The 13187-nt window shown below is 32.2% G+C and overlaps 1 protein-coding gene across 3 annotated transcripts in view; it reads left to right on the top strand.

Moving 5' to 3' along the window:
* Window positions 1-13187, top strand: part of Mgat4c (MGAT4 family member C) — a 783513-nt gene that overhangs the window by 502909 nt on the left and 267417 nt on the right. Inside the window, exon 1 of one of the 3 annotated variants that reach the window (XM_048804353.1) lies at window positions 4216-5902. The exons of the other annotated variants lie outside the window; for them this stretch is intronic. The gene's annotated coding sequence lies outside the window, so the exon portion shown is untranslated. Of the gene's footprint in view, window positions 1-4215; window positions 5903-13187 lie in introns of those variants that run through there. 3 annotated transcript variants of the gene reach the window in all.

Here is a 13187-nt window from a genome sequence, read left to right on the forward strand (position 1 = left end):
TCCATTCCATTTTCCAACCCTCTGAGTCAGTGGGTTTATCTTAGGTCTTTGAGAAAGTGGAATATCCACATAGGGAATTTAGTATGAGACTCAGTAATGTTTTGTGGCAAAAAAGGGCATAACTTTTGTCACATTGTGTGCAGGAGAAATCGTCACTCACATGAGGACTAATAAACTCTAGATGTTGACCTGGCTTTTAAGAAACTTTGTAATAGTAGCACCTGGTGCTGAAGAGTGATCTTTGATTGCTGAATAGGCCTCTCTTTGTGTAGTTCCCTCCTTCTGGTACTTTCATCTTCTTAGCCCCTACTGACCTCATATAAAAAATGTTCTACTTCCTGCTCCTCTTCAGAGTTACCAGGCAGGTAATACTTATCTTGTCACCTGGGTGAGATAGGAAATTCAATTTTTCCTTTATTCTATCTCCAAACTATTGATTAACATAAAAACTACACTCTTCTTTTTTTGTTTTTTTTTACAGCTTTCCTTTTAGGATTTTTGAACACTTTTATTTATTTTAATAAAATCTAATGTTGCATACCAAAACCTTTGGCACACATCTAGGGAAGACCCATATGTCAGTGACAACCATCTCCCATTTTCAGAGATTCTTACTCAAGTAGTTTGAAACAAAGAAGGTATAGTCATTCAGAGACATGGTAAAAAGCAAATTCCTATGTCCACAGGTCTTTAGGTTTCTCAAAGATTAACCATGGCATTTGAAGGAAGTCTAATCAAATAAATTAGACTATATTAAATTGGGTATTTCAAGGAAATGTAACGTTTTCAGATTTCATTTTAAAACATGGTACTGAATCACTAAGACAGCATTAGCTTCTTACTTTCATGTCTAAGAATTTATATTTCTTTAACAGAGAAGAGAGGAAACCTTTCTTCACCCTTATTTAATTATTTTCTCTTTCTCCAGAGTAAAATTTGCTGACACATAAACATAGCTAAACATATTGGGACTACTCATTCCAGAGAAGAAAGGTGATATGGCCTAATAATTTTCAGCATTTTCAAACTTTTATCTGCATACAAAACAGAAATAAAGATAATAAAAACTGAAGCTGCCACACAACAGATTTAGAGTAGTCATAAAGAAAAGAGTGACAGAAAAGATGACTAAATATAAAAAAAAGGAATACAAGTGAGGTCAATAAAAAGATATTCTTATGAGGTTAAGTTATAGAATTTGCTGGCTGGAAGAAAAATAATTCTTAGATATCTTTTACTGTACCAGTGAATTATCATTGGCACAAAACAGTTATTTGAGCACCAACTTTGCATTTTTATAAGGAATAGAAGTCCTTTTGAAAGAAAATTAAAATCAGATCCTACACATAGACTACACTCAAATAAATTGGGGGAATGAAGCATTTGGGCATTTTGTTAGCCAAAAATATAATGCTTTGAAGTTATGCATTTTAAGATTTTTAAAAATAATTGCTACTTTTCAATAAGGTTTCTTAAATATCTATCCTTTACCACTTACTCTTAAACTGAAACATTTACCTCATCCTGAAGATTCATACACAACAGTTACTTATATACTTGAGATATTACGTTTTGTTGGAAAAGGATAAACTAGTATATGGAGTGTTAGTGGCCAAATAAACAGAGCTGCCATCTTGTGGATAACTAGGTAATGGGCTAGCTGCAAGGCATATCAAAAGCTGTATTCCTACATATCTAAGAACACAGAGTAAGTCATCATGTTAAAGCAACTTAAAATACCTTTACATTCCTCAGTTGTGTCTATAAAATCACCACCTGAAAGATACGTTCATTTCTTCTGAAGTTAGTGTTAGCCTAAGCCTTATTAATATGTAGACTGGGAAATATTGGAGGATGGTTTCTCCAGTTTAATTAGCCTGTAGTGCTGATTTGTTTTGATAATATAAATAATTAGTTTAACCACAAAATTGATGTAACAGAAATAATTGTCAGTCAATTAAATACGGCAATGATTTTAGCTCCTGGGAAATATATAGTATGTAAGTATAGTTATAAATTTGAGATGTACTTTGTTTGAACTATAAAATATCTTCTACTTGATTTGTCAAAAATTATTCTTTATAGATTCCATGTTCTTCATCTCAGAAAATGTTCACTGGTAAAAATTTACTAAAAAAAGAAAAACAAAATTCACTCTACATTAACTCCTAGAGGAGTTGCCACATTTATCGTACACCTTTACATGTTATAACATTAAAATATTTTATATTCTTTGGAACTCTCAAATGCTTGCTGGTTATATAGTTGGAGAAATATAAATACTAAGACAGCACTGGTAAAATATATTTTAAGATTTAATGTTTATTTTCCTTTTATGAAATTAGAGATTTTTCAGAATCTTACATGTCTATATTTCTGTGTGCATATATTAAAAAGAATCTTCAAGAAATGACAATATCCTTATATTTTTCTTGCAAGACTTTAATGTTTTGACATTTCTGCCTTTGGATTTTTTTTTTAAACAAATGCAATCAGGTTGGATTTCTTAATAATATTTTTTATGACAGTAGTAAGCATTTTTATGATATCAATTTTCACATCACAGGCACACAATCTTATTTTTGGCTTTAACTCAGATACATGTGCAGATTGCTATTCAAGTATTATATTCAAGACTTTTCAAAAGGACATTTTGCAATAAATTACTGAAAGGCCTTGACCTTCAGTGTCCGGGCTCTTCCTAAAGAACCACTACCAAAGGATGACTAAAAACTTCATAATTTCCACTCTTCATTCACTTCTAACAATTACCACCCACCATAAGAAAATGTATTTTTCTTTACTAATGTATAAAATACTACTCTAAAGTAATTAACAGATTTTCAAATCTTATCCATTATATCCTATATTTATCTGAAACCTCCTTGAGTGTATGCATGTAATTATTTAAAATTAAATATAAATTCTGTCCTAAGGAATTATAATAAAATTTAACTTGATTTACTAATTTATGGGCTGAAGACTTATTCATATTATAGATCAAAATTAATAGGGAATATTTCTAGTACATTGTCCTTCACAATCAAGTATGTTCCAATCATTTTGCTATTTTAATATAATTTAGATTTTAAATGTGAAATTCTTTCATGTTTAATAGTTGGACTTGGTTAGAATTTTACTGATTCATTGATCAATTTATATCTTGTTTAATATTTAATCATTGAAATCTGCATTCTTAAAACATCTTATTTATATATATTTAATAACACAGAACCAGGGACTTATACTGATAATTACTTATTAATGAATTTTGTGTATAATGTGGGAAATTGATACAAAATGCCAATGGAGCACTAGGAGTATCTTATTTCCCTGTCTTCATAGTGCCCTATTAAAAACAACAACAATAAAAACTTACTTTATGCGTCATAACACCACCTGAATGTTATAAATGTTATAAATACATAACAAAGTAAGGAAGATTGTAATTTGTGTGCATTAAAGTCACCAGGATATTCATTTATCTTAAAAATTAACTGAATTGCACATATATCAGCATATTTTCTACATGCAACAGGATATAATCTAATTTTGCTAGTTATCTATCTCTTGTATTAAATATTTATGCCATTAAAATTTTATATGAAGTATGGAATAAAGAAGCATATTTTATTTTATAAATTATTGTCTCCATGACATATCCTTTAGCAATTATAATATCTTAGCTTTATCATTTATCTACAGTTGAAATTCCCATTGTCCAAATTCATCTTTCTGATCTGTAATTTAATTTCATGTCACTTTGCATGGCAATGAATCTTTTTCTATACACATTTCCATCTAAACTCCCGTGTTTTAGGCAGAAATAAATGAACAGTGTCTGTCATGTAAGCCCAAAGTACAATTTGACAAATAGTTTTCTGGAGTTTTTGGATCATACACTTGACTAATATGATTAAATTCTGAATAATTCTGGGAGGGGCAACAACTTTTAAAAAAAGATCGCTAAGCCTGTCAGTGTTATAAATCAAGCTAATTTGCAACATTATTTCCTAGTTGAAATTTTTAGAGTTTAAGATAATAAGCTTTGAGATAATATTTAGAGGACATTGAACTAACTTTATAGTTTAAATCCACAGGATGTCTTTGAAATTAATATGTTTGATCTTTTGCATAACAACAGTAATAGTAATTATATTTTATATTAGATAGTACTTTTTGTTCTATATAACAAGTTTCCATACATTGACTTATCTTATTTCTATTATCAACTTTGCTCTATGTAACATTGTCATTCTCATTGTGTATATAAAAAATGCTAAGTTCTCAAACTTCTTACAGACAGCACATGGTGGAGGTTGGGTATATTGAACCTCAATCCAGAATTCATACTCCAATATCACACCTTAACTTGCAATTAAGAGTAGTCCAATATACTGAGAGTCATATGAGCCAGAACTTGAGAGAAAATTTTGATTTATGGAAGTTTCCTTTCATTATTATCAACTTTTAGAACTCTTATTGAAATCATCCAGTAAAAATAATTTACTGTCCTTAGAAATGTGAAGGAATTATAACAAGCATTTGCCCTGAATCCATTATGCAGAAGGAAATGAACCAATATAAAGGCCTGCAAGTGCATTGTTGGTTGACTTTCCTTTCCCTTAAGGTGGGGATGGATGAAGAGAATTTTCTCACTCTCTCCCAGGTGCCAGTACTGCTTGCATGCTGAGCTGCACAGATTTCAAAGGGCTTGCCCTGGGATATGGCTGCACTGGATTTAGAAGGAGCTTGGTCATTGAAGAGCTCTGGTAATTCTTGTATCTCACAGTGATGCAGCTGACAGCTCCTTTTGGTGGGGAAAGCTGGGGTATATTTCAAGGTGATTGTAGTTTTGTTCCTCTGGCAGCAAGCACTGCAACCAGCTTAGCCCATTATCCTCCTCTCCCACTGGATGTAAGCCTGGGGAGAAAGCTGGGACTTTTGTCAAGACAGAAGGTAAGAGATAGATAATTATTTCCCATTTGTGTTCAAGGAGAACAGCACTCTATCATAAAGTAGCTTTCAATTACTGAAATGGGATTATCTATAGATCCAGTGACTTATAAATTACTCTTTGCAAAAACCAATATTTAACATTATTACTTTAGTAATGTTATGCTTTTAATATCTCATACTTTAAGCTTTATTACACAAAACTTTGGAGATGCTGTTTAACAATCAGGGAATAAAATGCATTAACATTTTTGTATTTTTATTAGAAGATTTAAAAATACAGATGGCTGTTCTGATCAAATCGATTGAAACCTCTATTGTACAATTGTCTACATTGTAATTTTTCTCAACAACTTTCTTAAATCTCATGGGGTGGTACTGTAAAATCAATGAAAAGTAATTAGGAAATTTAAAATTCCAGATGTTGGGATTGCATTGATCTTTTCTGTTAATATTCACCCTGTGAAATACCTTTCAAAAGTACTATTATTTAATAAATGCGTTTGGGGAATACAGCTCTTTCCAAATCTAATTAATCAATTAATTAGGCAAATAGGTCCTGGTATATTTAAAGGACAGGATTTTCAGTTTGTGATTCTCCAGCAAGTCAGCATGACTTTCACTCTCCTTTTCAGCAGAAATTCCAGTCAGAGATGAGCATTTCAATTTGCAGCTGACAGTTTAGGGTTAAGATATGATTCCAGGTAACAGAAGCCAATGAGAGTACACCCAGTTGATGTTTGTGACATCATCTTCCAGTCGGGAGTACATAGAACAGCTGAGGTAGCGTTCAGTTTCAGCCCCAGTGCCATTATGATGGATGTTTACATCTCTTCATTGAGAGCCAATTATCTCGCTTTTGTGTGAGGCCCAAGGATCACTCACGCTGCCAGGCTGCACACAGCACTGTTGGATCTAGCTGAACGAATTGTTTTCTCTGTCTCTGGTAAGAGCCTGTTCGTTTTTACCTTCTCTTTCGAAATAAAGGTAGATGTGTTGAACAGAGGAAATAGTGTAAGGGTCGAGCAGGATTACTATCTGGTAAGCTTTTAGTCAGAGTAATGTTTAGTATTATAAAAAGGAAGTGTGGATTTAGCAAAATGAACTGAAAAATCTTGCTTATGTGTACCTGACAAACTAATTTGCAGTACAAAATGAATGGCAGGTAATTCATCTTTTCCTTAGAAAAAGAAAAGTAACTGAGATTGCACCACTATTTTGAATGGGTTTTAAAAAAAACATATATATGTATACCACTCTGCTTCATTTCTTTATATTTTGCCATGAATAGTGAAGAGTAGAAATAGTCATGGTCAACTGAGTAGTGTTATAAATTTAAAATGAATCGAAGTTTCTAATTGTTAAACGATAGTTCTTTGGGACAGTTTTCCAAAGTTGTGGCTCTACAGGAAAAACAAAATTTATCAAGTGAGCAAAAAGCTTGAGCTTCTGAAATGAACTTGGAGTACTTTGTGTTCATATTTAACCCAGAGGAAGATAATAACAAATAATTTTAAAGAACAGTATAGGGGAATTTTTTTCTCCTATGAAGTTATACAAAAATAATTTGTTGCATTAACTGCTTTTGAACACATAACAGAATACTGCGTTTTGTGTATCATAGAATATTTAAATACCAAAAATAAAGCTCTACATGATTTAAATATTTGTCAATAGTGATATTTGCATCTCAGGATCCTTGTTATATTGTAGCAAAAAAAATGCATTTACAGCTGTTGAGCGACTGTGGAGATTGGTGATTGAATCTGACAGGGATCTTGAAGAATCAGATATACTAAAAGCTTTTAATTGACTAAGAATGTTCACTTGCTATTGAAAGAAGAATTCAAAAATACTTTTAACTCCTCAGATGTTGTCTGGTTTTATGGTTTAAAGTAGCAGACTATTTTATTTTACAGTTGAATGCAGTTTTGTATGAAACAAAGATATAGAAAGATGTAAATTGGTGCTGTTTAATTTAACATGCTTTTTATTTTAATAGCATCTCCTGTTCTCCTAGAGCAATAAAACTTTTGAATAATGACTTATGCATCAGATTTTGATAGGCTTATACTTTTCAGATTTATTTTCAGTCTTATTTTGACATTGAATATTTCTGCATTTGCAAACCAATAATTTTGATAATTAGAAATTAGGATTTGAGGTGCTCAAGTTGTATTTAAGGGCATCTGTATTTTCTCAGCTATGTCACACTTATGTATCTTCTACTAGCCCAGTCCTGTTTGGCAGCTCCTGACATTACTGTTGTTCGATTTGTCTCTTTCATTCAATTCAGGTCTGAACAAACCTGAGCTTATAGAAAATGTCAAATGCATATTAATGGAATCTTAAAGAACTGAGCTTGTTGTCTCAGTCAAAAAATATATAATCAACCAAACCTCAAAAGATTACAAATACACATTTAGAGCTTTTTTTTTCCACCTTCAAGAAATTTGTATGGGTAATGTCTGTGACTTTTAAAACCTCATAGTAGGAATCTAGAACTTTTAATAATGTAAACTCAAAGTATAGTGTTCCACTTCTCTAAACTGAAGTTGGTTTTCATTGTTTTTTTCCTTAAATACTTTAAAGTAGAATTGAAAAAACGCAGGGATATTGACTCTGTCATTTTCACAGGTGATCAATCGTGGCCAAGGGAAAAACATTTGTTTCCAAACAGAATTCTCTAAAAACCTATTTATACCATCATTTCAACAACAAAGAAAATCTTAACTTAGGCAATGAACACTCCTGACATTTAAAGTTTATTTTATTGCATATAGGAGTGCTTCTGTCAGTGTTAGCCACTCTATTCACAAATGTACTGTTTTGGCAGGGTTACAATGTTAAATGGCTTAGCTATTTTTTTTTAAACAACTTTGTACAATGTCGATATGCTTGGTATCTACCTGACTAATGCATTTCATCAACAGAACGTTTTTGCTTTTTATTTTATTTACTTGAAAGAGGATATGAAGAGAATTATAGTAGTTCCCTTTGCCACAAACTCCCTAGAAAGGACTCTCAATGCAGGGTGACAGAGGTAAAAGATATGTGATACTACATGTATTGCCATACTCCCTTCCTGCTTTCTAACACAAATAGGTTCTTTGTCTGAAATAAACATTATTATTATTATTATTTTAAAGTTATTCTACACTATAAAATCTCATCTAGTTTTTTGTATGTTACAAAGTGTCCAATTTTGCTAGTCTTTAGAAAAGATAGAAAAGATGTATGGTAATAAAGAGATTCCAATTATCTCTTCTGAAGTTCTCAGTATATCCTAGATAGTGAGGGAAATGCACAATTTTCTTTTAAAAAAATTGTTCCTTAAATTATGTTCTTACATATTTCTATATAATATTCATTTTTTGATGTGCCTAAATACTTTGCTAGACTTAGTTTATTGTAAGTCCTTTAATTAGCTTCCTGTAATAATTGAATACATGATGCCATTTAGTTCTCTAGATTCTCAGTTCAAGAACTTGAATGTATCATGAATTCTGTGCTTGTTCTGACAGTGTAAAATTCTGGCCTTCTCAGCCAACTTTTTACTTAACACAAAAAATAGAGTAATTGTTATGTTGTGTTAGATGCTTTATATTAATATGTGAATGTGTGGATATTTAGGGGCATATTTTATGTGCTTAAATATAATATTTATACTTATTTCAAAGTTTAAAATATATCTTTATAGACACCATTATTCATTTTTAAACAGTTTGTCTGTGTTAAAGTAAGTGATATTAGGCATCTAGAGTTAGAGAAACTAATAATTCATAACTTGTTCCCCAAGATCAACCAGTCAGTAAACCAGTAATGGAGGAGGTGAGATTCAGAACCTGAATTGATTGATTTGGATGCCATGAATTAATCAATCATCATTCAATCAATCACTCTCTGCCCATATATTAGTCTATCTAACTGGATATTAATTTTTTTGATTGTCCACTGTGTGCCAAGTGCTCTTCTAGTTACTTGATGTGTAAAGTTGAACAATATAAAAGATCCTGCCCCTATGTATGCTGTTTTCTTCTTTCTGATAAGCTCTCATCTTTATATTATAACAAGTACAGAATTTAAGGTGTGTATGAATAAAACCAAGAACTTTCTAGGAAATGAGAAACATGCATTGATGAGACTTTTGCTTTTTTTTTTTTTGTTTCTGCATGTCTTTAAGATATTAGATATGTTTATTTTAAAATATATTTGTTAATAATTTATGCTTTTTTGTAAAAATGCTTACAAATGATGTTATAACTCATTTAATTTTGAATGTAATTGCTATAATATTATAAAAATAAAATATTTTTCAGCGGATTCCAAAACCAGCATCAAGTATTTTTAGAAAAAAAAATCTTGTATTTATAGTGTATATGTAAGCAATCTAGTTTTGTATTTATCTTCTACTTTATAAAGTCCTCAATGGTAATAGGCAATTGAGTTTGTTTAATTTTGGTTTGGATCTAGTAGTATAACTAGGGAATGAAATATGCAGTCATTTCATCTTTTGTTTTAATTTGAAAAATACTATTGTTCAAGTAAGAGTAGTTTGTGTTTGAATAAACAAACAAAAGGCAATGTGAGGTTTAAGATCCATTTTTTTTAATAGTGAAGATTATATTGGTACTAGTTCTTAGGACAGTTGATCCAAAGGTAATATTAATACCTATCAAATTTGTTTAAAGATGTTTAGTTATTTAAGAGGAAATAAAATCTGAAATATACAACTTTCTCAGAGAAAATCAATCTGTAAGTAGAACCTATAGGTTGAAGATAAACCATATTTTAAAGATGGTATCATTTAATTAGCCACTGTAGAGACTATCTAGAGACACACATATAAATTTGTGAAACAATTCAGAGTTACCTGCACATACTTGACTTGGCAAAAAATATTTGACTCTTGTAATATTGCATATTAATAAAACAATAGCTCTAAAATTAGTCCTTTTATTAATACCCATATAAAATGTGAAGAATGAAGGAGTAAAATTGAAATTCAATGATTAAGAGTATGAATATGATTTTTTATCTGCTTTCCATCTCAGCCCCAGAAGCCTTAACCTCGTACGGCGCCCTTTTCAGGGGTTAATAAATTATAAAGACTTTCACTTTTTTCAGTGTCAGAGACAGAGAAGCTTGCCCACATTAGAATTGCATAAGAAGAGAACATAATCCAGAGGTATTAGCTTTGGGTGCTTTGCCAAGAAGTTTTACAAGGCAATGGGTCAGTTATTTTTACCTGGTGATAGCCTCAAATTAATTTTGATAATATTCATGATAAAAAAATATAAATTTATAAATTGAGACCAGAGTGTTTTGAATGTTAAATTCTGCTGAAAGCTGACAATTGGTTGTTTTGTTGTGATACTGATTTTAGTGGTGAGGAATTGAGCATAGTAAGAAGATTGTCTTGGCAGCACTTACCACACAAAAGTGGCTACACCCATGAGCCATTGCCTACCATAAAACCCTCAGCCATACATTGCTGCATTTGTGTCAATGTGGAAAACAGTTTTACTGAAATCGAGTATACATATGAGTGCGGCTAAGGAATCAAAAAGGAACTTAGTTAGACATCCAGTGTGGTGTGCAGCAGGATAAAGTCTGCTATGATTAACAGAGAAGCATGGTATGAAGTTAAGTTCCACAAACTTTCCTTATTTGAACTACTGAGGAAGTACAGTCTGGTTAGCACACAGTTCTGCTCTGTTGAGCAAGAAAACGGCAGGTGTTTACAAAGATACTTTTTGTTGTTTATTTGTTTGCATACCCTTGTGGTGAGAATAATGTTTTTAGCACCAGTGTATGTGAGTATAATTTCTTGTCCCATCTCTTTCGGGCCTTTGGGTCTTCATAGGAAGGAAGGAAGGAAGGAAGGAAGGAAGGAATTTCCCTCATGTCTGCTGTGAAAATTTTGTGAACTAATCTTATGAACACTGAGAACAGAATCTGATGTAGAGTAAATGCTCAATTAGTATTGCCTCTCTTTAGTATTTTCATTGTCATTGACTTGCTGGGTTGTGTGTGTTCTTTAATTAATTCAGAGTCCTCATTGAAGACTGATATTTGGGCTGGAATTATATCTCAGTGGTAGAACATTTGTCTAGCATGCACAAGGCACTGGGTTTGATACCCAGCACCACACAAAAATAAATATATTAAATAAAGGTATTTTTAAAAAATAAAGACTGATATTTACCAACATGAAAACTCTGGTATATTAAAAACCCCAAAACTTTGTGATTTCAGAAGATATTAGCAGTAGGCACAGGCTTATGACTAACTACATGTCAGATTGCTGATGTGACTTTCAGTTTTAAAAGTGAAATCTGTATTTCTATAAGTGAAATAGTTTTACTTTAGTAAAAAATGGATTGAATTTAGGTGTTTTTTCCTACTCTAAAATTATATGACATAGTTTTCTTCTGCACATAAAATTAAAAATGTATAATACAAATGGAAAGATTTTGTTTATCTTTTACTCAACTTCACCCTATTATTATTATTATTATTATTATTATTATTATTATTATTATATTTTATTCATTCTTTTTATAAGTCCACAATAGTTTCAATCCTGAATTTATAAAAGATTTTATTTGTCTGATATGTGTGTATATGTGTGTGTGTGTTTGTGTGTGTTTATGTGTGCTTTGCTTGTTGCTTTATTTTGTTTTAAGGGAACATTTTGCCATGCACCCAACACATTAGGAGAGATACAAATAGAAAAACATAAAATAACTCTTTCCCACAGCTCCTAAGCTTTAGAATCAAGGTGTTAATGAAAGTGTAAAGCATAAAAGAACAAGTTATTTTTTCTTTTAAAGAACTCTGATTCATTCAACAAATTATGTAAGGCTCAGATGCACAATTATTGAGTACCTACAACGTTCTAACAGTGAACAAAGACCATCCCTGGTCTTAGGGTCTCATGGTATGAAGCTCAACACAAAGTCTGAGGAAGAGTCCTTGCACTGTATTCTTCCCAAAGTGCTTGCAACTGAGTTTGGGAAAGAGTCCTCGAAATCAGTATTTATTCACCATTGGTGATATGGAGCAGACATTGGTCAGGGATAAAAACTATGTAATGCTAAATAACAATGTTTCAATATTGGGCTGGGATCTGCAGGACATTTCAGTGAAATTAACTCCCCTTCATAGTGAATAACTCAACTCATTTACTTATTTTTCAAATTACTTTGATAATATTATATAATTGCTATTTATTACATAATTATCTGAAATGAAAAAAAAACATTGTGTCATTGCCTTTTTGGTATAAGAATTTTTGAAGATGGCAAGTGACTCACAATAAACACAGATTCCAATAGAGGAAAATGTACTAAGCCTATTAGAGCAGAGAATAATACTAAATAGGTTCACAACTGTCTCGTAAGATTCTCTCCACAAATTTTATTCTGTTTGTTTATACCATAATTGGGAACTTCCAATATAGAAAAATAGATGGCATATAGAGAAATGGGAGTTAGTGGTATTGTATGAAGAAAATGAGTGATGGGTTCCGGATGTAGCTCAATGGTAGAACAGTTGCTTAACATGCACAAGGCCCTCTGTTTAATCCTCAGTATCACAGAGGTGGGGAAACAAAAGGATGCTTCACAGGTTACTAGAAACAGTAAAACAGGTCATCCTAAGAAAGGCAAGTTAGCTGTCTATCTACTTCCAGGGGAGCTGCTTGTTTAGACCTTTGCTATCAACTTTCAGAATCATATTACAGGAAGGACTGCAAGTGATAACTTTAGAATGGCTCGGAGGGCAGGAAAGGGGAGAAACTGTGAAGCATTAGGTTGGTGGAGTTCCAGGAAGGCAAAGATAGGCAGGCAAGTGAATAACTCAACTCATGAAAAAAATATTCCAAAAAAATTCACTTGAGACAGGTTTGGTACTGTTTTGCATCATTGTTACCAAAATACTGTATAAGAACAAATTTCATTAGGAAAAGTTTATGTGGGGCTCACTGATTCAGAGATCTCAGTCATTAAATGGCTGATTCCAAGCTCTGGGACCATCATACTGGGGAGCACCAGGCAGAGGAAACCTGCACAGCCTGGCAGGGTCAGGAAGCAGAGAGTGGGTAGAGGAACAGGGAAGATGCACACTTATGGGGAAGGCCCAAAGTGACTTGCTGCCTCCAGCCATACCCCACCTGTACACAGTTACCACACAGTCAGTCCATTCAAACTAGGATGGACTGGTTAGAT

The sequence above is a fragment of the Marmota marmota genome, unplaced genomic scaffold (genome assembly GCF_001458135.2).
Source record: "Marmota marmota marmota unplaced genomic scaffold, marMar, whole genome shotgun sequence".
Classification (NCBI taxonomy): Eukaryota; Metazoa; Chordata; class Mammalia; order Rodentia; family Sciuridae; genus Marmota; species Marmota marmota.